Source organism: Lepus europaeus, chromosome 1 (genome assembly GCF_033115175.1).
Source record: "Lepus europaeus isolate LE1 chromosome 1, mLepTim1.pri, whole genome shotgun sequence".
Classification (NCBI taxonomy): Eukaryota; Metazoa; Chordata; class Mammalia; order Lagomorpha; family Leporidae; genus Lepus; species Lepus europaeus.
Genome location: NC_084827.1, coordinates 33,906,996 through 33,929,559, shown reverse-complemented (window position 1 = coordinate 33,929,559; position 22,564 = coordinate 33,906,996).

The window sequence follows — 22,564 nt, the reverse complement described above, 5'->3', positions numbered from 1 at the left end:
TGCTGCTCAAGGGGAACATCAGCAGGAAGACGGAATTGGAAGCAAAGCCAGGATTCAAAAGAATTCCAATAAGGGACGCAAACATCACCAGTAGTGCAGCAACAGCTGCACCCAATGCCTGTTCCTAGGCAGGACTTCTTGAGGAGAGACAGTACCCATTATTAGCTCTTATGTGATGCTTCAATTCTTTTCCATGTTTATTTTTATGTTTTATTTCTAGAGCCATTTCTAAAGACTGGAGATTTGCCTGAATAAAGAAAATGAATACATAAATAACACTTTAATGTGATGAGATTTTTCTATTTGAATATAAACTTGACTGATAATATCATCCTAAATATCAATGTAAGTTGGAACCAGATGATCCAATTTTGATAACTTTCAGAATTCCATTTGTGACTGTATGATTTACTGATAAAATATGTGAAGACTGAGATGCAAAACTGAATAAGTTTTTACTTAATGAGAGCTACATTTTTTGCTTCATGTATCTTATTAAGCATAGCTGAAGGCAAACAGAAATTTAAGGACAGTCACCTTATTATGGATGATCAATACTGTAGAAGTTCTTGTATTTTAAGTTGTTTTTTTTCTCAAGTGCAATAACCTTACTAAGGTTGTACGCACTTTATTTATTAAATCTGAAATTAAAAAATCCCTAACAGTGTTTTCTATTAAAAAAAATAGTAAGTGTTATCTTTACAATTCATTTTTCTACCAACACACACACACACACACGTATACATTGGACTTTGGGAATCGAGTTAACACTTAGATACTTTACTTCTCAAGAGAGGATTCATGAAGAAGCTCACTGAGAATTTGACCTTAGTAAAGAAATCATTAATAACATTCACATGTATTTAATAACAAAAAGAAAAGTCTAAGAATTCGGCATTGAGAATAAGGTAGGGAAGCAGTGCAAATAAATAGTAAGATGTCTGCTTTGTATTTCATTGGAAACGTTAGTTGGAAAGAAAGGGTGGTAGTTCTTTTTTTTTTCTTTTTTTTTTTATTTGACAGGTAGAGTTACAGACAGCAAGAGAAAGACAGAGAGAAAGGTCTTCCTTCTGTTGGTTCACTCCCCTAATGGCCGCCACAGCCGGTGCTGCGCTGAACTAAAGCCAGGAGCTAGGTTCTTCCTCCTGGTCTCCCATGTGGGTGCAGGGGCCCAAGCACTTGGGCCATCCTCTGCTGCAGCAGAGAGCTGGACAGGAAGAGGAGCAACCGGGACAGAATCCGGTGCCCCAACAGGGACTAGAATCCTGGGTGCCGGCACCGCAGGCAGAGGATTAGCCAGGTGAGCCACTGTGCTGGCCAAGGGTGGTAGTTCTTAACATATCTCTTTCTGAAAATGATCACACAACTAAGATGGGAAAGGAAACTCACAGCAAACTTAGTGCTGGCAAATGCTTTGACAATATAGTATAGCATAAGTAATTTGAATTCCTCAAATTCAAATTAAAGGAAGTTAGAGACTAGACTAACAGAGATGGATTAGTGCTCAATACATCAAGTAGTGTATGCCATTTTTGTTTTTAATATTTATTTTATTTATTGAAATGCAGAGTTAGGGAGATAGAGAAAGAGAGATAGTGGTCTCCCATCCACTGGTTCTCTCCCGATAGGGCTGCAATGACTACTGCTGGGCCAGGAGGAAGCCAGGAGCCAAGAGCTATGTAAATAGCTTCATCTGTTATTAAATTAGTTTTCTTTAAAGATTACTCTGTGATAAACTCTATATTGTGTATATATTTCTAATCTACCTTCATTCAAATATAAAATCCACTGAGGTAAGAGAAATATGTTTGTTTTTTTTTTGCTACTTTATCCCATTTACCTAGAAAAATTACTCAGTTGAATAAAGGATGAATAAATTTATCAAATATTTAAAGATAGGAACAGAATTAAAAGATTGAGATTGTGCTTAAAATCTATTGTAGGGTGAACTATGAGTTGAAATATGTTGATCCAAAACATATTCAAGACCTAACCCCTGGAGCCTAGAAATATGTCCCTGCTTAAAATTAGATTCTTGGCAGATGCAATCAAGTTAAGATGGAGTTAATGGATTAGGGTGACTCTAATCCAATGACTTGTGTACTTATGAAAAGAGACAAATTTAGACACAGATACACAAAGAGAGAAGAATGCTATGTGAAAGAACTAGGGATTGGAGTGATGAGTCTTCAAGACAAGAAATGCCAAAGACCACCACTAACCACAAGAAGCAGGAAGAAGCAGGAAGAAGGAAAGATGCTCTCCTGTAACCTTAGGAAGAGATCATGGCCTTGCCAACACCTTGATTTCAGAGGTCTAACATCCATAACTGTAGGCAATACATGCTGTTTTAAGCTCACCAGTTTGTGTTAATTTGTTATGACAGCCCTAGAAAACTAAAATGTAAATGTTGTGATTTTTTTTTTTTTGCAGAACTTCCAATATTGCAGAATATTGGAAGCTTGATGGAGTCTCTAAACAGAAACTTTAAAATAAATATATTGTGGATCTTTTGTACATGACACTATTCTCTGTGCCTGACCAACAGTTACAGTCTTGGGTTTGGATTGGCCATCAAACACATGAGACCAAACAGCCCTCACTCAGCTCCTGACAACAGACTCCGTACATTCTCTAAGAACGAATGCAGCATAGCCAACATATCATGCACAGCAACAGCAGAGCATAGACTTGTGACTTCCTGCTACAGCTTCCAAGTGTTGAATCTCTTCCAGTCAGGGTTTGTGTGGTCACAATTAATGAGGTCTGGTAGGAACAGACCACCCCAGGTCAGGGAAGCTGTCAGCTCAGGTATCCTGCCAGCTCTCCAGAGTCCTAGCCTTCCCAGAAGTGTGGAACTAAATCCTTTCTCTGATGAAGGTGATTTTTCATCAATTATAGATTACACATATGCAGTTTATTCAATAAACAGTCTAAACACCAAGTACAGGTGTGTCATTCATTATATATCAATCTCAGCAGGACCCTTATTCATTTTGCACCTGGCACACACTAACATATTCCTGGTGTTCATGTTTTAAGAGAAAATATTCAATCAAGGATCAAATCTCAAGATATCTTGAATTGAAAGGAAAAGCAACAAATCAAGTAATAATCCTTTCCCTACACATAACATATCGCATAGCTATAAAAACAATACTTTCAAGAACTTTCTGTATGTATTCATCAGAAATGTTTCTTTGACTTGAGTAGAACATTGTACATTCCAAAGCACTTCAATATAATCATGATTGTCCTCAATAAGTGACTGAGGTAAAAAAGATAGTTGTGCTCTTCTTTACTGATTAAAATTCCCCAAATGGAACAAACCAGAAGCTTATTTATGACATTTCTACTAAACATTTCAACAGTTATGTTTAGCAGCCTGCTGCTATTGAGTAAAGTTGTACATTACAGATGTATAGATGCATTCCCAAATATTTGCAGACAAATCTCATAGAAGTAGTTAGCTCTAGTTACAGGTATTTCTTGACTCTACTTTAGGCATCCATTTTTAGGATGTTGTAGTCATTACTGCTATTCTAATGCAGTGTTGCCTTTGGGGTAGTTTCCTAACTAGCTGTGGGTGACTCTTGGACCTAATCTAGGCAAAAGGATACCCTAATTTTTGAAATTCTGCCAGTCTGCAAGTGTAGTTATTCTCTCATGAGTTATTCTATCACTCCATAGAACTAAACAAAAGATAGGAAGCCAATTATACTAAATAATTCTATATGAAAAGTATTAATACACACACCTGACTTGCATTAACCAAGACAATGCAGGATGTTCAGAGACCACTTACTATTTCTGTATCAAAATTTTTGCCATTATTCTTCCATACATTGATTTCTAAAATTAACTGTTTCCAGTGTATCGTGGTATAATAAATTTAGTGTATCTGCTTTTTTCTTTTCTGCAGAAAAATAAGGTGTACATGTGCATTTTTCTTCCTAATTCAAGAGTTTTTAAAATAACTTTTAGCAACACACATTTCCATTGGCAATCATTAATAGTTAACTCATACTGTCAAAAGGTACTATTAATTCAGTCTGACTATACATTTACTGTAGCATACATATTAATTTGGTATAACTCTCACTATTTCCTTTATTAAACAAACACCTAAAGAACTCTTACCTTGCGCCAAGAGCAAATAAGTGCTAGGATGTTTCTAGTAAGGATGATAGAACATAATAATTACTCTCTGGTTCATAATCTGATAAAAATAAACTGTTATATATATATATATATAGTCCTTAAAATGCATAAATGGCTATAATATCATCACAACCAATTACTTGAAATTATTTTTTGGAGATTAATTTTGGAATTTTAAACTATTTTCTAATCAATTTTCAACATGACAGTTAATTGCAAAAATAAAATTTCCTGGTAAAATAAGTTTTAGATCAGAGGGTACTAAATTCTAGAGTGTATTATTTACTCAACTGATATGAAAGGTACTTTATTCAGTAAAAAACCTGTTTGTCTCACTGGTTTTAAACTTATTTGGGTTTACACATTTTTTTGTTCATATTCCCCAGCAAAATTCTAGAGAACTGATGGTTATGGAACACAATTTGATTTACTCTAACAATTACTAATTGGTCTCTTTAATTGAAAAAAATGATATTTTATAAAACATTTATTTATTTTTATAAAAAGCTTTTATTTAATAAATGTAAATTTCATAAGTACAACTTTTTATAGCTGTTCTTTCCCCCTACCCTCTATCCCACCCCCTAACCATGCCACCTCCTACTCTCTCCCATCCCATTCTTCATTAATATTCATTTTTAATTATCTTTATATACAGAAGATCAACTCTATACTAAGTAAAGATTTTAGCAGTTTGCACCCATACAGACATACAAAGCATAAAGTACTATTTGAAGACTAGTTTTACCATTAATTCTCATAGTACAACACATTAAGGACAGAGATCCTACATGAGGAGTAAGTGCACAGTGACTCCCGTTGTTGATTTAATAATTGACATTCTTATTTATGACGTCAGTAATCACCTGAGGCTCTTGTCATGAGCTGCCAAGGCTATGGAAGCCTCCTGAGTCACAAACTCCCATCTTATTCAGATAAGGCCATAATCAAAGTGGAAGTTCTCTCCTCCCTTCAGAGAAAGTTACCTCCTTCTTTGATGGCCCATTCTTTCCCCTGGGATCTCACTGACAGAGATCTTCCATTTAGGTCATTTTTTCCACAGTGTCTTGGTTTCCATGCCTGATATAAAACATTTGTTTTTGACTTCATCTCTTAAATGTATTTATTAAGGTTAGTAGAGCAGACACATGTACTTCAAAGCATCAATAAATGTCAATAAACTGATAGATAGCTATGAGTTCCTTTGATAGCTATCCAGTGATTGGAAGATACCTTCAGGGGTACCGCAAAAGGGATTAAGTTGGGATTTGGAGTTTTCTTTTCCTCCTCTTTTCTTTTGTTAAAAAAGATGTCAAATATTTCACCTTGGAGCCAGTAGGTGAATTATATTGGAGCCAATATATTGTTTAACAATATTAATTGTTAATCTCACAAATATTTATTCCCCTCTCTCTGTATTGGGTTTTGTGTTAGACAAGGGAGAGATACAACAGAGAATCAAGCAGACAAGATTCCTGCTCTTGGGAAGTTTTCAGGCAATGAGATACAGACATCTATCCAATGATCACACAGACATATGCATAAATTACAAAGGAAGAACTTTTTTGAAGGAAGGTTACCCTTCTTTATTGTGAGGAAAAAATGATTTGAATGGTTTGTGTTAGTTTGTAAAAGTAAAAGGCAGAATTAACTCTATATGAATCTTTCCTGTTATTGGAATAATAACTTGAGTAGTGTCCTGATATGATTAAATGTGTGGTTGGCTGGGAGAAAAATGTAGCGAGACCAGTTATTTGAGTAGTTTTGTGACATCTTTGCTGGTGGCTCATGGAAAGCTGAGCAGTTTCTGGAGCTGGTCTTTTAGGATAGCTCTGACTATAAATGCCCCAGGGAGAACTATTTGGTACAAGACCTGGAAGCCATGAGAAACAGATCTTCAGACCTTCTAGGGTATACAAGCCTCTCCCTTAAACTCGACAGTGACTACTAACAGAATTGCTGTTCAAGGATTCTAACCTCCCATAACCTGGGATGTAGGATCAACTGCCTCTGTTGAGCTATAGGACCAATTTTCAACGATAAGTTTGTCAATTATGAGAGTGATTTCACAGCTTGCACTCACCACTAGAGATAAGCATCCACCATGATTTTCTGAGCAATACTGTTTCTTATGCTAGGGTCAAAACTCAAGCACCGACAGATTCTTGAGTCCTAAGATAAGCGCACACTATGTCTCGATTCTTCTTCATCCTAGTCCTGTGAGATAACAAAATTCAGAACCTGACCATCCCTATGCACCTGGGGGTAACTGTATAGAATGAAAGTGAACAGATGATGGATTTGAGAGAATTTGGGTAGTCTCATCGCCTATTCACACAGCACTTCTCCACATTGAAACTGTGAAATTGTTCTTTTGAATAGCAATGTGAGTCTGTCTTTTTTTTTTTATTTTCTTCTACATAGTATTTGTCTTATTCACAGTAAGACTTCCATTATTTTAATGGTTTGGGAAAGACAAATTAGGATCTTTTAGCACAGAAGTAACAAAAGTAAAGCTCTTGATCTTCAAACTAGGCTGCTTGTAGTCTAAAGTAAGACCATTATACACAAGATTAAGCTGTACCTAGTAATAAATAATTTTAAAAATAGCAATTTGCACACTTTGAACATATTGACCTCCAGGCTTGCTGAGCTACATCATGGACTTTTACATGAAGATGATGTAGAGCAGGGCAGCAGCTACCTCTTGGAGTCTTGAGGGATTCAATGACAAAGAAGACAGGTAAGTGAAACTGCCAGTGGGATGTATCCCAACCTCCTCCCTCAGATAGAAACCGTGAGCACCCCAAGTACTGAGTGTTTTGAATTGATGGAGAGATTTTAAATGACCATGAGGAGCTTGTTCCATGGTGTTATTTGGAGATTCAGAAGGAGGTTGCTACATAAGGTAGCTCCACAGCCATCAGAAAATGGACAGTGAGAAACTGTGAACCCTATATTGCTAAGCAGAAGAAGGGCCTGAGTTTGTGCACCTAAGCTTCTCTTCACACAAATATGGCATCAAGGGAATCACGTATGCCTGAATATTCTGGAGGAGAAGATTTACTCTAGTCACTGAATTGAGAACGACCCAATGGATCTGGCATAGGTGTCTCCATTATGACCTTGATGATAGGTGACAGACAATACAGCGATGTTACAGAGGAGACAGCCTAGTCCAGGGTCCAAGTGCAACCTGATGCCAAGACCCAAGAGATTCTTCACTGCCACTGTGAGACTAATTGTCTCCTTGCCAACCAGTTAGGTCATAAATTACCTACATTAAAACTCCTCTGATGAAACAATTCATATGGACTCTAATTTTTTTGATAGCTTGGTCCAAACTTCAATAATATTGTTTTTTTATCCTAGCAAAAGATCATGTATAATTAAATATTAAGCCAAATTCTTCTGATAAGAAAAAGGGATGGGAAGTCAATACTGCAGTTACTCAAAAATATTTCTCACATACAAGAAATTGTGTTATTGACTGCACAGATAAAGTTTTTTTGACTTTTATATGCTCTTTTTAAAGTCAAAGATTTCTCATGCTTAACACATCTTTTTCCTTGTCCTTCAAGGGGATGAAATTCTTCCCATACAGTGAAATGTAGTTGTGTACAGCTGTTTGCCATGTTGGCTCCATGCAACATATCATTTGTGAAAATAAGTGGCAACTGGAATTAGATAACTTGGTTTCATTTTACATGGTAGGACAGAAGCATGGTCTAAAAATCCAATATAGTATTTATATTTCAGTCTGGATGAGAGACAAACTCAAGAGTAATTTAAAATATGACTCCAAGCAAAACAAAGATAAATAGAAAAATTATAGTGCACAATAAATGTGTGTGGGAATTAATTTAAGTACCTGTCTTAACACATCTACCATGTGCATATCAGCTACTTTTTCTATATCCGTATGTCCAAGCAGAATATTGAAGTATTTCTAAATGGCATTTTTAAATATTACACCACACATATGTATTTATATTAAGCAAATTGCACCATTTATTTGATTTACCTGGTGATGAAAAAAGATAAAAAACATTGGTTGGGTGAGGAGGGAGTAGATGCAGAAAGAATATGTTTGAAATAGGAAAGGGCTGTAAGACTGACCAAGACATCAAATAATCTTACAATGAATATGAGCAAAAAGGACACCTTATGTGAATATTGAGCTGATGCCCTAAGGGAGTCAGAGATTCTCAGGGAACTAAATACAACCTCTGAGGGTGAGAGCAGGAAAGCATGCTATTATATCTCACAGGAAACATTCAGATTCTGGTGTCTCATTCTCATGACAAAGGTGGCAACCAGAATAGAGAATAGCACAGCATGGATCCTTCCTCCTGACAAAGACAGGAAGAAGAATGGAAAATAATGCAAAGTTAGTGCCTTCTTGTTCAAATATATTGTAATCTTAGGGTCTTCCTCTCTTCCCAGGAGGATGTAAGACATTTAGTCCTGACAAAGTGTAACTGTGATCTAATAATTGCTAGAACTCCAGGCTTTACAGACTTTCAGGGTTTGTTTTACAAATATGAAGGCGTGCAATCCTTCACAAGTGTTTTCACTTTTCCAGACGGGATTTTTGAAAAGGAAATATAATTGTTATACCATGAAGTCATACAAGAGGTAGAACCAGAGATCTTCAAAATTGGTGTTGTGGTGACCTTAGACTATTTGTAAAAGAAAAGAATTTATGTTGGACAAAGGCAGGGAAAAATGTAATGCAAAAACTGCATTTAACAATATTTGTCTCTGTAGCTGGTAATAGTATGGAAAGAATAGCATAGCTTTTGGGGTGTGTGTGTGTGTGTGTTTATGCCATCATGTATGTACAGACAAAAGCTAGAGATTGTAATAACAAAACCGGTTTATAGAGGTCAGAAGAACCATGTCACATATTAGCAAAATTTTAAGAGTCAAAGCTCCACAGTTATAGAAAATGGAATAAATTTAAATATTTTAAAAATAAGCCTTGTGGTGACCAGCACAGTGGTGTAGTAGGCTAAGCTTTTGCCTGTGGCGCTGGCATCTCACAGGTGCCAGTTCATGTCCCAGTTACTCCTCTTCTGATCCAGCTCTTTGCTTGTGGCTTGGAAAAGCAGTAGAAGATGGCCCAAATGCTTGGGCTCCTGCACCTCACAGAAGACCTGGAGGAAGCTCCTGGCTCCTGGCTTTGGATAGCCCAAAATAGCCAAAAACAGCTCTGGCTGGGGGAGTAAACCAGCAGATGGAAGACCTTTCTCTCTGTCTGTAACTCTATCTCTCAAATAAATAAAAAATAAATAAACAAAGCTTAAAAAATTTTTTTAAAGATTTGTGTGCAAATACTATCATCTGGATACTTATTTCACTTCCTGACCATTCCAGGCTATAATTAGGAAAATTCATTAAAGAGTCAACAGAATGTAAGTTTGTGAAATCTTGTGAATGCAAATTTTTAAACAACTCCAAAACGTTTTTTGCTGTATCTAACTATTGAATCTTCTTAATAATATTTGAGGCATTCCAGCAGCCATGTAACCAGGTCTATTCATACACTAATGTATTTTCATTCTGGCAGTGCTTCTGTGAGGAAGGACCTGTTTTTATTCCATGTACTTTACCAAGAGGAAACCAAGCTCCTTGTCACACAACTATATGCTTTGAGCTGGGATTAGATGTCAAAGTTGAAAATGAGGAGCAAAGCTGACATGAAATCAGAAGTCCTACATTCTGAGATGTGCATGATTCCATCTATATGAAGAAATGGAAATCTACTTCTTATATGGAAAAAAATGTATCTGAATAATTGTGCCTAATGTCTTGATTAGTAGAATTATAAAACCCGAAATGTGACTTATTAAAGAAATTTTCAGCATATTAGAATTTTTCATGTGTACAACTTCTAGTTGCTCTTTTAATAACAATTTATTTTTAAACTAATTTATTTTTAAATTTTTGGATTAATATAAAGTACCTGTACATTTTATAGGGTGTGATGCAATATTTGATTATAGACTTGTTTCTTATTTTCAACTTCTCAGTATCAGATAAGATTCTGCTGGAAAAGAAGAATCAGGTATTGGGGCATAAGGTTTTTGCACAAACATTTTTTTAAGATTTATTTTTATTTACTTGAGTTACAGAAAGTGAGAGAGAAATATTGCACCCACTGGTTTACTCCCCAAATGGCTGCAGCAACCAGAGCTGAGCCAGGCCAAAGCCAGGAACTTCTTTTAGGTCCCACATGGGTGCAGGAGCCCAAGCACTTGGGCAATTTCCCAAGCATATTAACAGGGAGCTGGATCAGAAGTGGAGCAGCTGGGACACCAACAGGCGTGCATATGGGATACCGGCATGATGGGAAGCAGCTTTACCCATTATGCCACAGTGCTAGGCGCCTGCATATACATCTTTTAAAGTTCATGACAAAGATAATAGCTGAATATATTGGAGTTGTGGGTCAATTTTAAGATATCTTTCAAATGTGCTCTTGAAGCACTTTGCAGTGCCCCAGGTAGAATGAGAGACATCTTGAAGAAGAAACAAATTGAGATTCCTTAGCTGAACACTAATTGTTGACATGATGGTGCTTGTTGAAAGTGGGGATCTGAACATAGGATAGCAGCAGAGATCATGTATGGGAAGTTTATAAACTGAAATGTTAAGCTAAATGAAAGATACAGATAGGTATCATTAGGAACAGACACCGGAGCTGATAGAACCTGGCTTGAAACAGTCTTACAATCTGTGTCTGAAAAAAATGTCAATAATAATAACCAAAACTATCGTTTTTAGATGCTCACTCTATGGTAGGCGTCATCCTACGTGCTTGACATGCATTAACTCATCTTTGCAACAGCACTACCATCTAGGATTGTGTCACTGCCATTACTATTATATCATTTTATACACACTTGAGACAGAGACAGAGAGCTTTAGAACTTGCCCAAGACTACTTATCTGCACAAGATACAAACTAGACAAACTCAGGTAGCTGGCTTTAGGGTCTGTGGTTTGGTGGTTTTTTGTTGATGTTGTTGTTTGGTTTTGTTTTTTTTTTTTTTTTTTTTTTTGACAGGCAGAGTGCACAGTGAGAGAGAGAGACAGAGAGAAAGGTCTTCATTTACCGTTGGTTCACCCCTCAATGGCCTCTGTGGCCAGCGCTCCGCACTGATCTGAAGCCAGGAGCCAGGTGCTTCTCCTGGTATCCCATGCTGCTGCAGGGCCCAAGGACTTGGGCCATCCTCCACTGCACTCCTGGGCCACAGCAGAGAGCTGGACTGGAAGAGGGGCAACCGGGACAGAATCCGGCACCCCGATCGGGACTACAACCCGGTGTGCCGGCGCTGCAGGTGGAGGATTAGCCTATTGAGCCGCGGCGGCGGCCAGGGTCTGTGGTCTGAATCACTAAAACACAAACCTTTTTTACTGCCAATGGCCCTAGAGATAAGGGAGGGATTTTGAAGAAGGTTGAAACCCCACAGGCTCGGCTAACAAAGTTATATCACAAGGGCAATTCACCTTTATTTTTGTTTTTAATAATATGGCTGAGAAATATGTTGCACATGGAGAAGAATGAAATGAAAGAGAAGTGTAGAAAAGAAGAAAAAGAATGTGGACTGAAGGAAACAACCTCCACACAGGGGTGGGGGCCGTCCACCCTGTGGGCTCTACAGGCCAGCAAAATCGTTTGGTCTGGCCCTACAAGCATAATAGCAGGACTTGAAACTCAATAAACTGACAGCAGGCTAAGTTTCTTAAAAAAGACATTTATTTATTTGAAAGGCAGAGTTATAGAGAGGAAGGGAAAGAGAGAGATAGAGGAAGAGAGAGAGAGAGAGAGAGAGATCGAGATCTTCCATCTGCTTGTTCACTCTCCAAAATGGCTACAATGGCCAGGGCTGGGCCAAGCCCAAGCAGGACCCAGCAACTTCTTTCAGGTCTCCCAAGTGGTTGCAGGAGCTCAAACACTTGGACAATCTTCTGTTGCATTCCCAGGCACATTAGCATGGAGCTTGATCTGAAGTGGAGCAGCCAGGAAATGAACCCGCATATAGGGGGCCAATTTTTTTGAAAGATCTATTTATTTACTTAGAAAATCAGAGTTAGAGAGAAAAGGGGAGGAAAGGGACATCTTCCATCTGCTGATTCACTTCCCAGATGGCTGCAATAGTGTGGGCTGAGCCATGTTGAAGCCAGAAACCAGGAGCTTATTTTTGTCTTCCACATGAGTGGCAGAGCCCAAATCACTTTGACCATCTTCTACAGCTTTTCCCAAGTATTAGCAGGGAGCTGGATCAAAAGTGGGGCAGCTGGACACCAACTGGTGCCCGAATGGAACACTGGCATTGCAGGTGGTGGCGTTACCCACCATGCCACAATGCTGTCCCAGCTAATTTTGTATGGCCTGCCAGTGGTGTTATAAATATCCATATAGCACTGGACAGAAACATTTTCCCATCCGTACACAACACACTTCTGTCCCACTTCCCACTTCATGTGTTCTTAGTTTGTCTTTTCTGCTGGAACTGAGCCATGGCACTGCTATTGCTGTCACAGAATCCCAGCCGAAGGCTCCCCCAGGCCTACTCTTGCTTGTTTATGTTCCCTAATTGGCTTTGAGCTATTGGTTCTTCTGTCAATTGAATAAAAGTGGTTTACAGAGAAACAAAAAATATGTGTAATTAAGGCAATTCGTTAGAATATTTTTTGCAATTTCTATTTTGTAAATAATGCTAATACGTGTGCTTACTTGTTTTGAGTTACAGAATATTATAAACTAGAGAAATTGGACTCTTAGAATTTCCTTAAAACAAAGGACTTCACACCACTTGCTTTAGAATACATTGGAGAAAAGGCTGATGAATGTTCAGGTATGAAACTATTGATGCTTGTAAAAATAAAAGTTGTAACTTAAATTTTGTAGTTTCTGTTCCTTTAGCAGTAGGGATGTATTAAGTAGAATCTTGTTTTTCAATGTTTTATAGTCAAGCTAATGCTAATAATTTCTATTATTACCATCCAAACTAAATGGTAAGAAAGAGTAGTATAGAATTGGTGTGTAGGACAACTAAATAAAGAAATTCATGCCCACATTCAGTCATCATAGGTCCAATACGAACAATGCTACACAAGCAAGCCAGGTGTTGGGAAAAAATCATCAGCATATTTCACGCAAATGTACCAAATGTATACACAACTGAAAAAGTAATTCTATCTTCCTTGAAGTGATTTTATTGGAAGGTTATATGCTTTAGTTCAACAATTACGCTACTACTCAAAACAATATTTCAACTCATTTTCTGCAATTGCCTTTAGAACCTCTGACACTTTTGTGGTAATGGCCTCCATGCTGGCAAAATGTTATCAGTGATGGTGGATTTGGATACTCACAAAAGATCAATTTTCTTATAAACCTTCTTAAGTGATTCTTGTACAATACAAAAAGAGATACCAAACTGTTTTGAACAGTGATGGCAACATTGCAATACATATACACACAAGGGTGGAACGCTTAGAAACTCCTAAGGGAACCTCTGTGAAGAAGAATACTATTCATTTCGTGGTACAATTTCTAGCTTTCCCTTGTACAAATTCCTTGCTTTAGCATTTAATGTTATTTACACAGGTACTTCTCCTATCTATAGAAAGAGTGTGAATGTCTGTCATAATGTATTGATAAACTTATCTTTTCCATTTTTCACATATTACAAGTATATATCAACACACAGTATAATTGTACAATTATACACAGTTACCTGTAAGGCGGGACAGATGATTTAAGATGACATTTTTCCTTCCATTCTGTCCAATTTGTGTGTTATATTTTATTTAATAGTATTTTAAAAAAGAAATATATTATTTGATAAAATTATTACTCAACTGAATTCCATCAAAATGTCATCGTTTTTATGTGCTTAAAAGGCTTCTTATCCTCTATTATTAAGTGATAAAAGAATATAATTTGACAAAATTGGATACTAAAATGAATGACTTTAGAGGTATATTTTAATAAAATTTAACATAAAATTCAAACCAAATATGAAATGATTAATTTTATTATTTAGAAATGAATTTTAATTTTTTCTAATAAACTATGTACTTCCTGTTTACAAATATCTATTCATGCACATACACACATATTTTTATTTGTTATTTTTGATTATTTCTAGATTCCGCTTTTAGAATTTTGCTTTTAGTTTACACTAATCATGATTGTTAGATCATTAAATCTTTTATACAATTTTGTATCTGTATTGTAGTTTCTTATAGTACTACCTTTAAAATAAGACATTGCATCTAGTTAGTAAGTCTGAATCATGTTCTTTAACTCTCCCAATAATTGTAATAGGGAATCTTTGAGTAAATCATTTTCCTAGAAAAACATTTTAAAAATAAACAGTACATCTGTGTAAATGTATAGTTAATGATCCTAGAAATTTAATTATACATGGCATATTTAAAATGTATTTAATTTTATTTGCTAAAAGAAACTATTTTGTTCATCATTTCTTAGAAATGAGGCATTTGGGGGTTGGCATAGTGGTATAGCAGGTGAAGCCACCTCCTGCAGTGCTAGCACACCATATTTGTTCTGGTCTGTGTCCTGGTTGCTCCACTTTCCATTGAACTCCCTGCTAGAGGTCTGGAAAACAGTAAAAGGTGGCTTAAGTATTTGGGCCTCTGCCACCTGCAGAGGAGACCTGGATGAACATCCTAGCTTCTGCCTTGTCCAGCACTATTGCCCATCTTGGGAGTGAACCAGTGCATGGAAGATCTCTGTCTCTCCTTCCCTGTCTGTAGCTCTGACTTTCACAATAAATAAATAAATGGTCTTTGTTAAAAATAAATGACATAATTTTTCACTGGAAAAGAAAATCTGTAGGATCCTGTATCAGTTGTAAATACAAATATCCAAAGTTGCTTGTGGAACATTATTTTATCTTTAATTCCATTCATTGACTATCTATTATACACTGGCCAAAACTCATAGAAAGATACAAAGGAAATGGTTAAGATATCATTATCCACACAAGAGACAAATATTCTATTAGGGAATGCAAAAGTGGCATCAAAATAATTATAATACAATTTAAAAATTCATAGATACTATTAAAACACACACATCAATTCTATGGAAAAAAAGAAAGTTAATTTCAGCTGTGAGAGTTGAAGATAAGACATTTTGACTGATCCATAGAGTTTAATCCAGAGACTCATTATAAATAGCTGTGTAAGAAATTATCCCCAAACTTAGAAACTTCAATACAAACTTATTATCTTACTGTTTCTGGGAATCAGATAAAAATTTTTTTAAGAGGAGGAGAGACTGAGAGAGAGAGAGAGAGAGAGAGAGAGAGAATCTTCCATCTAAGGAAGTGTTATTGGTTCATTGTCCATTAAAACTGATTCTTGAAGTGGAGATTGGAAGCCTATTGACACTTCAAGTGAGGGAAACATTTTCACTTATCATTTGGTTGTTATCCATGTGAGTCATGCAGAGTTCCTTTCAGGAGTGTCATGGTACAGTAGTTAAGCTGCTGCTTGGGACACCTACCTGAACCTGCCAGTTCAGGTCCCACCCATCCTGCTTCTGATCCAGCTTCTCCATGATGCATCCTGGGAGGCAGCAGGTGATGGCTCAAGTGCTTGAGCCTCTGCCACTCACATGGGACACCCAGATGGAGTCCCAGGCTCCTGCCTTTAGTGAGTTCCAGCCCTGGGTGTTGCAGGCATTTGGAAATGAACAAGCAGCTCACACTCTCTCTCCTCTCTTCTGCTATTTCTTTTGCCAATATCCCCCCCTTACCTTTCTCTGTCACTATTTCACATAAGTGAAAATAAATAAATCTTAATCACTTAAGAAGGATTCCTTTTGGCCCAGGATCATATTACTAACAGTAACTACTGTTCTTTGAAATGTTATCTATTGTGCATCTATTATCTCATTTAATACAATAACCTACCTCTGAGACAAAAACAATGCCTAGAGATGAAAAAGTGAGCACAACATTTGAAGGTAACTTAATGGAGCATATATTGCAATAATATCTAGATGTAAACATATAATTGTTCAGTTTAATAGGAATTCCTTTTTTTCTTATTTAACATTCCAATGTCTGCCCAGGTTGGCAAGTGTGTGCAAGAAGGCACTGGATCTGCCTCAAGTATTCATTCACAGGCTTAAATTTGTAGTATCTCTGCCATCTTCAAAATGTGGCTTCAAATTTTCCTGTAGACCTTTCCAGAAAACCATATAGCAATTCAAACAGGCAGCTTTTGTTGACCCTAGTCTAAAAGTGACGTGCAGAACTTCTGTTCACATCCCTTTTGCTAAAACTCCATCATTCGATCCTTCTCTTTGTAAAAGCTGTTTCATTCAATGACCTAAAATAGAATGGAAAATGTATTGTGATGAACAGGTCACTGCTTTTTCCATAAAGTCAATGTCCTGACTCTAAAAGAAGGTTGAGAAGAGTGTGTGTGAGGGGTGGGGATGGGGTTTTTGTGACACAGTAGGTTAAGGTGCTACTCAGGACATCCACATGCTATGTCAGAGTACTGGTTTGAGTTCTGGTTATTCTGCTTCTGATTCAGCTATAATTTGCCAGGAAGCAAAGGATATCAGGTCAATACTGGAGTTTCTGCCACCAGATTTGGAAGATCTGTATGGAATACCTGGCTCCTGGTTTCAGCCTAGCCAAGCCCATGCTGTTATAGCCATCTGGAGAATGAACCCACAGATGGGAGCTCTCGCTCTCCCTCTCTCTTTCTCGCTCTCTCTCTCTGTCTCTTTTTTGTTCTCCTTGTTTCCCTCTCCCTCTCTCTCCCTGGCTCTCTTTCAAATAAATAAATCTTTTTATACAATTAAAAAGAATGAGAGCATTCAAATCGAAAACTTGCACATGGTAAACCTATATATTTGCTTATGGTAGGGCATTTTGAACTCCAGGACCAAAAGAAAATGCTGCAAACCACAGAGCAGTTACCTCTGCAAAAATCAAGACTATGGGGTAAGGGTTTAGTCTACTGGTAAAACGCCCATTAATATGGATTCAGTTTTGATTCTGACTCCTAAGTCTATCAATCTGCTAATGTAGACCCTAGGAAGTAGCAATGATGGCTCAAATAATTGGAGCCCTACCACTCCCTGGAGAGATCTGGATTGATACCCACTGAAAGCGATCAGCAGATTGGAGATGTCTCCTCCTGTATCTATCTCCCCCCACTGAAAGTGATCAGAAGATTGGAGATGTGTCCTTCTGTATCTTTCTCCTCTCACCAAATAAATAAATGTCTTTAAAAGAGAGTACAAGAAATTGGTATGCTTAGGATAAGCTCCATTTAGAAAATTTTGCTCAGCCATTTGTTCTGACTTGCAGATGTTAGAAATAGTCTGGAATGGGGGTTGGTGTGGCACAGTAGGTTAAGCTGCAAGCACCTCATGTTGATGAGCAGGTTCCAATCAAATTTGCTCGATTTCCAATCCAGCTCTCAGGGTAATGCACCTGGTAAATAAACTGAACGTAGCTCAATTACTTGGGCCTCTGCACCTCCATGGAAGACCTGGATGAAGTTTCTGGCTTCTGGCTTCAGCCTGGCCCAGGCCCAGCAATTGTGATCATCTGGGGAGTAAACAAGAGGATCAAATATTGATTTCTCTCATTCTTTCTTTCTTTCTCTATCTCTATCTCGCCCTCCCTCTCTCTGTCCCTGTGCCTTTCAAATAAATAGTTTTTAAGTGCCGAATGAAATAAAAATAAATGTGTAGTTGCAGGAGCAATTTAAAAATTCCTGAGGCAAAGTTTGGATGTGTAGGTGTATTGGAGACCTCAGATGGTTGAGTCACCTTCATATATTAAATATAGGCCATGGGGAATTTCATGGGTTCCTCATTTGGGGAGCATCCACTGTATTCTGTCATCATCTATAACATTTTTAAATCAAGGCCAAGTCAGAAAGCTCAAGAACTTTCTTTGGCCACTCTTTCAAATATTTTCAGAATATGAATTTTTCGGGGATTTTATTCTTTTTCTAATACCTTCCTTGAACATAAGCCTATCTTGATACTGATAGAGTTCCAACATGATAATTATATAGTTCATCCTTTCCCTGCTATTGGTGGTACATACCTTCCATCAATGATTTATTGATCTTTTTTTGATATCCAAATATAGTCCAATGACCTCATTTTTGGTGACTCATCTTCATTGCCAAGTATTGAAAGCATGGTTTTAAAGCATATAAATTCACACTTATCTACTCTTGACTCACCAGCCACAGATTCTGGTCAGAAAGAACACAAAATTAAATGCATGTGATAGAATGCATCCTGTTAATAAGCAAAAAATTTACCTACTTGGTATTACCAATAATACATAATTCACTGCACTTCTCTATCCAAAATGCTCTTTCCGTGGTTCCAGTGTTGTTGTTGTTTTTTCCCTCACAGACACTCTATGTTCCTGTTGTTATTGTCAAATTTGAGTAGTTCCCAAAGCATCTCTGGTTAAACCTGAGGTTCAACTGTGGAGGGATCAAAATCTTTGAAACATTATGCTAGTCACTATCAGGCCAAAAGGGAGTCCATTCAGGGGAAAACACTGTCCTGTTTGGAAGGCTGAACATCCTAGTATTTGGTCATCTGAACTTCCTATCTTGCCAAAAGCCAACTACTCAATGTGACAGAGTTTTAAGTTAATTCCTCTTGTGCATGTCTGGATATGAATCTATCGTACAGTTTGTTCCAACTCACTAAGTTCCACAGTCTACTCTTCTTGTCATTCATTTTTTCATTCACTTGAAGAGGAAATTTTATTATTTCATTTAAGATGTGATGGACTCATGTTATGCTTTACTGTAGTGAAAATTTAATGAACTCAATTCAGGTGATAAAAAAATTCCTTTTTTTATTTTTTAAAAAACATTTACTCATTTGGAATGCAGTGAGACAAAGAGACAGGGAGGGACCGAGATAGAGGGGAAAGGAGAGAAAAAGAAAGAGAGATTTATTCCTGCTGCTGGTTCACTCCCCCAAATGGACACAACAGCTAGGTCCAGGTCAGCCTGAAGCCAGGAGGCTGGAAACCCACTCAGGTCCCCTGAGTGGGTGGCAGTGGCCCTAGTACTTGAGCTATCATCCACTGGTTTCCCAGGCGAGTTAGCAGGGAGCTGTGTCAGAAATTGAGTGGCGGGGACTCAAACTGACACTCCATTATGGGATGCTGGCATTGCAAAAGGCAGCTTAACACACTGCAACACAACACCTGCCCCAGTGGAGACAATTCTGTCTGAGAGCCTCCTTTTTTCCTTGAGACACACCAATGTTATAGGCTGTGGCAAATGTAGAGCAAAGAGTGAAGGGTGGTGACTGTGTTAATTTGGCATTATTATATTAATAATTAATATTTAATCTATTTATATAGTATTATATAGCCATGGGAAGAGGCATATACATTCATGCAGGAACTACCTGCTCTATAAATCATAACCTCATAACCATCCCGGCCTCTCTAAACTTTACTGGCTATTTCTATTGGCCTTCTTTGTGAATTAATTTCTTTCTTTCCATCATAGTTCTGAATTTAACAATTCAGATGTTTTTTATTTTTAGTCAACTTGAGACGGACTCATCTATATTGTGTGTGTTTTCTCACTCTTGCACTTGACCCTGGCTTTCTACCCTACAAATTGCATGGCCAGAATACCACTTGGTATAAAATACAAGGTTAAATTTTCCCTTTTATGTTTGTATGCAAATGCACAGAGACCAGCACAGTTTCCACAGAGCTAGTAACTAGGAATTTTCTTTACAGTCTGCATGACCCCAGGAGGAATTTCCATGACCAAAGTAAAGGAGCCCTAAGGCAGATTATCAGGGCTAGGCAAGAACAAAGAGGGACATTTCCATCCAATCCCACTGTGTGTTTGTGTCAAAAACTTGATGTCTTAACACAGAAGATTCTGCATGCACCTGTCTGCTATGCCAAGGATACTTTCTGAGCTGTATGGAATCATTGCAGACCACTGTCCCCATCAGAACTTCTCTTTCTACATCTATTTGGAGACTATTTTCCAATAACACCACTGAGCCAATTACCCAAAGTCATAGGCAGATCAGCATTTCCTCTTGTGATAGTAATTTAGCAGTAGAAACAAATCCGTATGTAAAACACCCTGAAGTTGTAGTTCTTATAAGCAGAGGAAGATTTACATAACTTTTAAAAATAATTTGAAGTAATTCTGTGCGATCAGATGATGAGGCAGTGGGAGAGTGGCACCACTCATCAGTTCAGGAGCTTGGAAGGGAGGCAGTATTTCATAGTAGCCAAGTACCTAGGCTTGGTTCTTTAAAAACTGGATGTCCTTGAGTCATATATTGCCTTTGCACTTTCATTTTCGTAGTTATTTTTTTGCTTTTTTTATGTTTTTGGTCAGACTTAAATAAGTGAAACCATTTAAAGCAAGCACATAGAATGGTTTTTGAGACACAGTAATCCCTCAGCAGCTGCCAGTTATTATCAATAGAAATTGAAAGATGCCAGAAATTCGCCTGGAGAAAGGGTCAGCTTTTTAACTTAATAACAAACAACACCTGAGTATGAAGTGAAGGTAATCAGGAAAAATTTGATCTAGAACCCTGGCAAACTAGCCTACATATCCCTTATAAAAAGCATGAGAAATACACACATGAGTATTCTCACAGATGCAATGACACACCCACAGGTACGTTCAACAGGAAGTGCACAGAAAGAATCCACATCATAAACTAAGACGGAAAATCAATTTATTCAAGAGAGAAAGCTAGAGAAACTTTGGAGATATTTACCTCAACAAACAAAAGTGTTTGGAGGAAAGGAGATCCTGTGCTCGTTACTAAGTGGAAGAGCATGAGCACTAAAGGAGGAGCCTTCAGGCAGGCTTTCATATAATTTTATATTAAAAAGACAAAATAGTGTGGGATGAAAGAGTGCTGAATGAAGAGCAGGGCATGTAAAAGACACCAGAATGAAATAAGAAACCATTGTAAGAGAACTAAAAATAAAATATCTGACTATATATAAGCTTTAGGAATCAAAATTTTAAGAATTGACAAAACATAAAATTAAATTTATGAAAAGGAAAATCTTGAAAAACTGAGAACATAGAGCCTAAGAAAGACAAGATAGAAGATTAGAAATGTGGAAGAGAAAGAAACAAATTTGGATTCATGTTAAGTTGGAATTTCAGGGACCAAACTAGACCAATTGGGACAAGGAAATAATCTTCAATTTAAGTAGACCATAGATATAAGGGGAGGGGGAGAATAACTCCTTCATTTTTAGGGAGATATAAATCTGGAGATTGAAAGATTTCATCCTAAAATAAATGTTAAAATTTATTTAAATTAAAAAAATGTATTTGATTGGCAGGCGCACATGCACACACACACACACACACCGAGAGAGAGAAAGAGAGAGAGAGAGAGAATCTTCCATCTAGGTTCATTGCCCAAATGTCTACAACAGTCAAGGATAGACTACCTGAAGCCAGGCACTGGGACTCAAACTAGGTCTCTCCCATGTGGGTGGCAGGGAACCAAATATTTGAGCCTTCACTTGCTGCCTCTCAAGGAGCATATCCACTGAAAACTGGAATGTGAAGGAGTGCCAGGACTGGAACCCAGACATTCTGATATGGGATCAGGCTTCCCAAGGGACATTTTAACCACTGCATCAAATGCATGCCCCTAAAATTTTAAAAATATGTGTACTGGATTATTTGTACAAATAAACAAAAAGAAGTGATTTTTTTTTACAAAACTATAAGAAATTAATTCCTAGTATTTGAAATTTAAGGTGGGATATTAAGGTTTTTGAGAAATTATGCTACAATCCAGTATTAAAAACTTTCCTGACTATGAATTTCTTTCTATTACACAACATGAATTAACATTCAGAAAAAGTAGTGTTTGACACCACACTGCTATATAAACACCAATCATGTGCTATAAATTTACAATAAAAAGATCTGTTACAACACGAAAACCTTAACAGAGATATAGCAGAAAATAAATACACAGTTTTCTTATATATAAGATTCTGAATTTGCAGGGGCTACTATAACAAAATACCACATATTGGGTGGCTTCAACAAAATGTTTATTTTCTCACAATTCTAGAGAATAGTAATCCAAGGTCAACATGTCAACAAGGTTGATTTCTTCATAGGTCTTCTCCTTTGCTTGGAGATGATCATCTTCTGTCTGAGTCTTTCCTCTCCATGTAACTATATTCCTGTCTCTTACAAGGACAGTAGGAATGTAGGATTAAGGCCCAACCCAGTAATCCCAATTCAACTTGATTACCTCTTCAAATGCATTATTTCCAAGGACAGTAACATTCTGATGTCTTGGGTGTTACTTCAATGA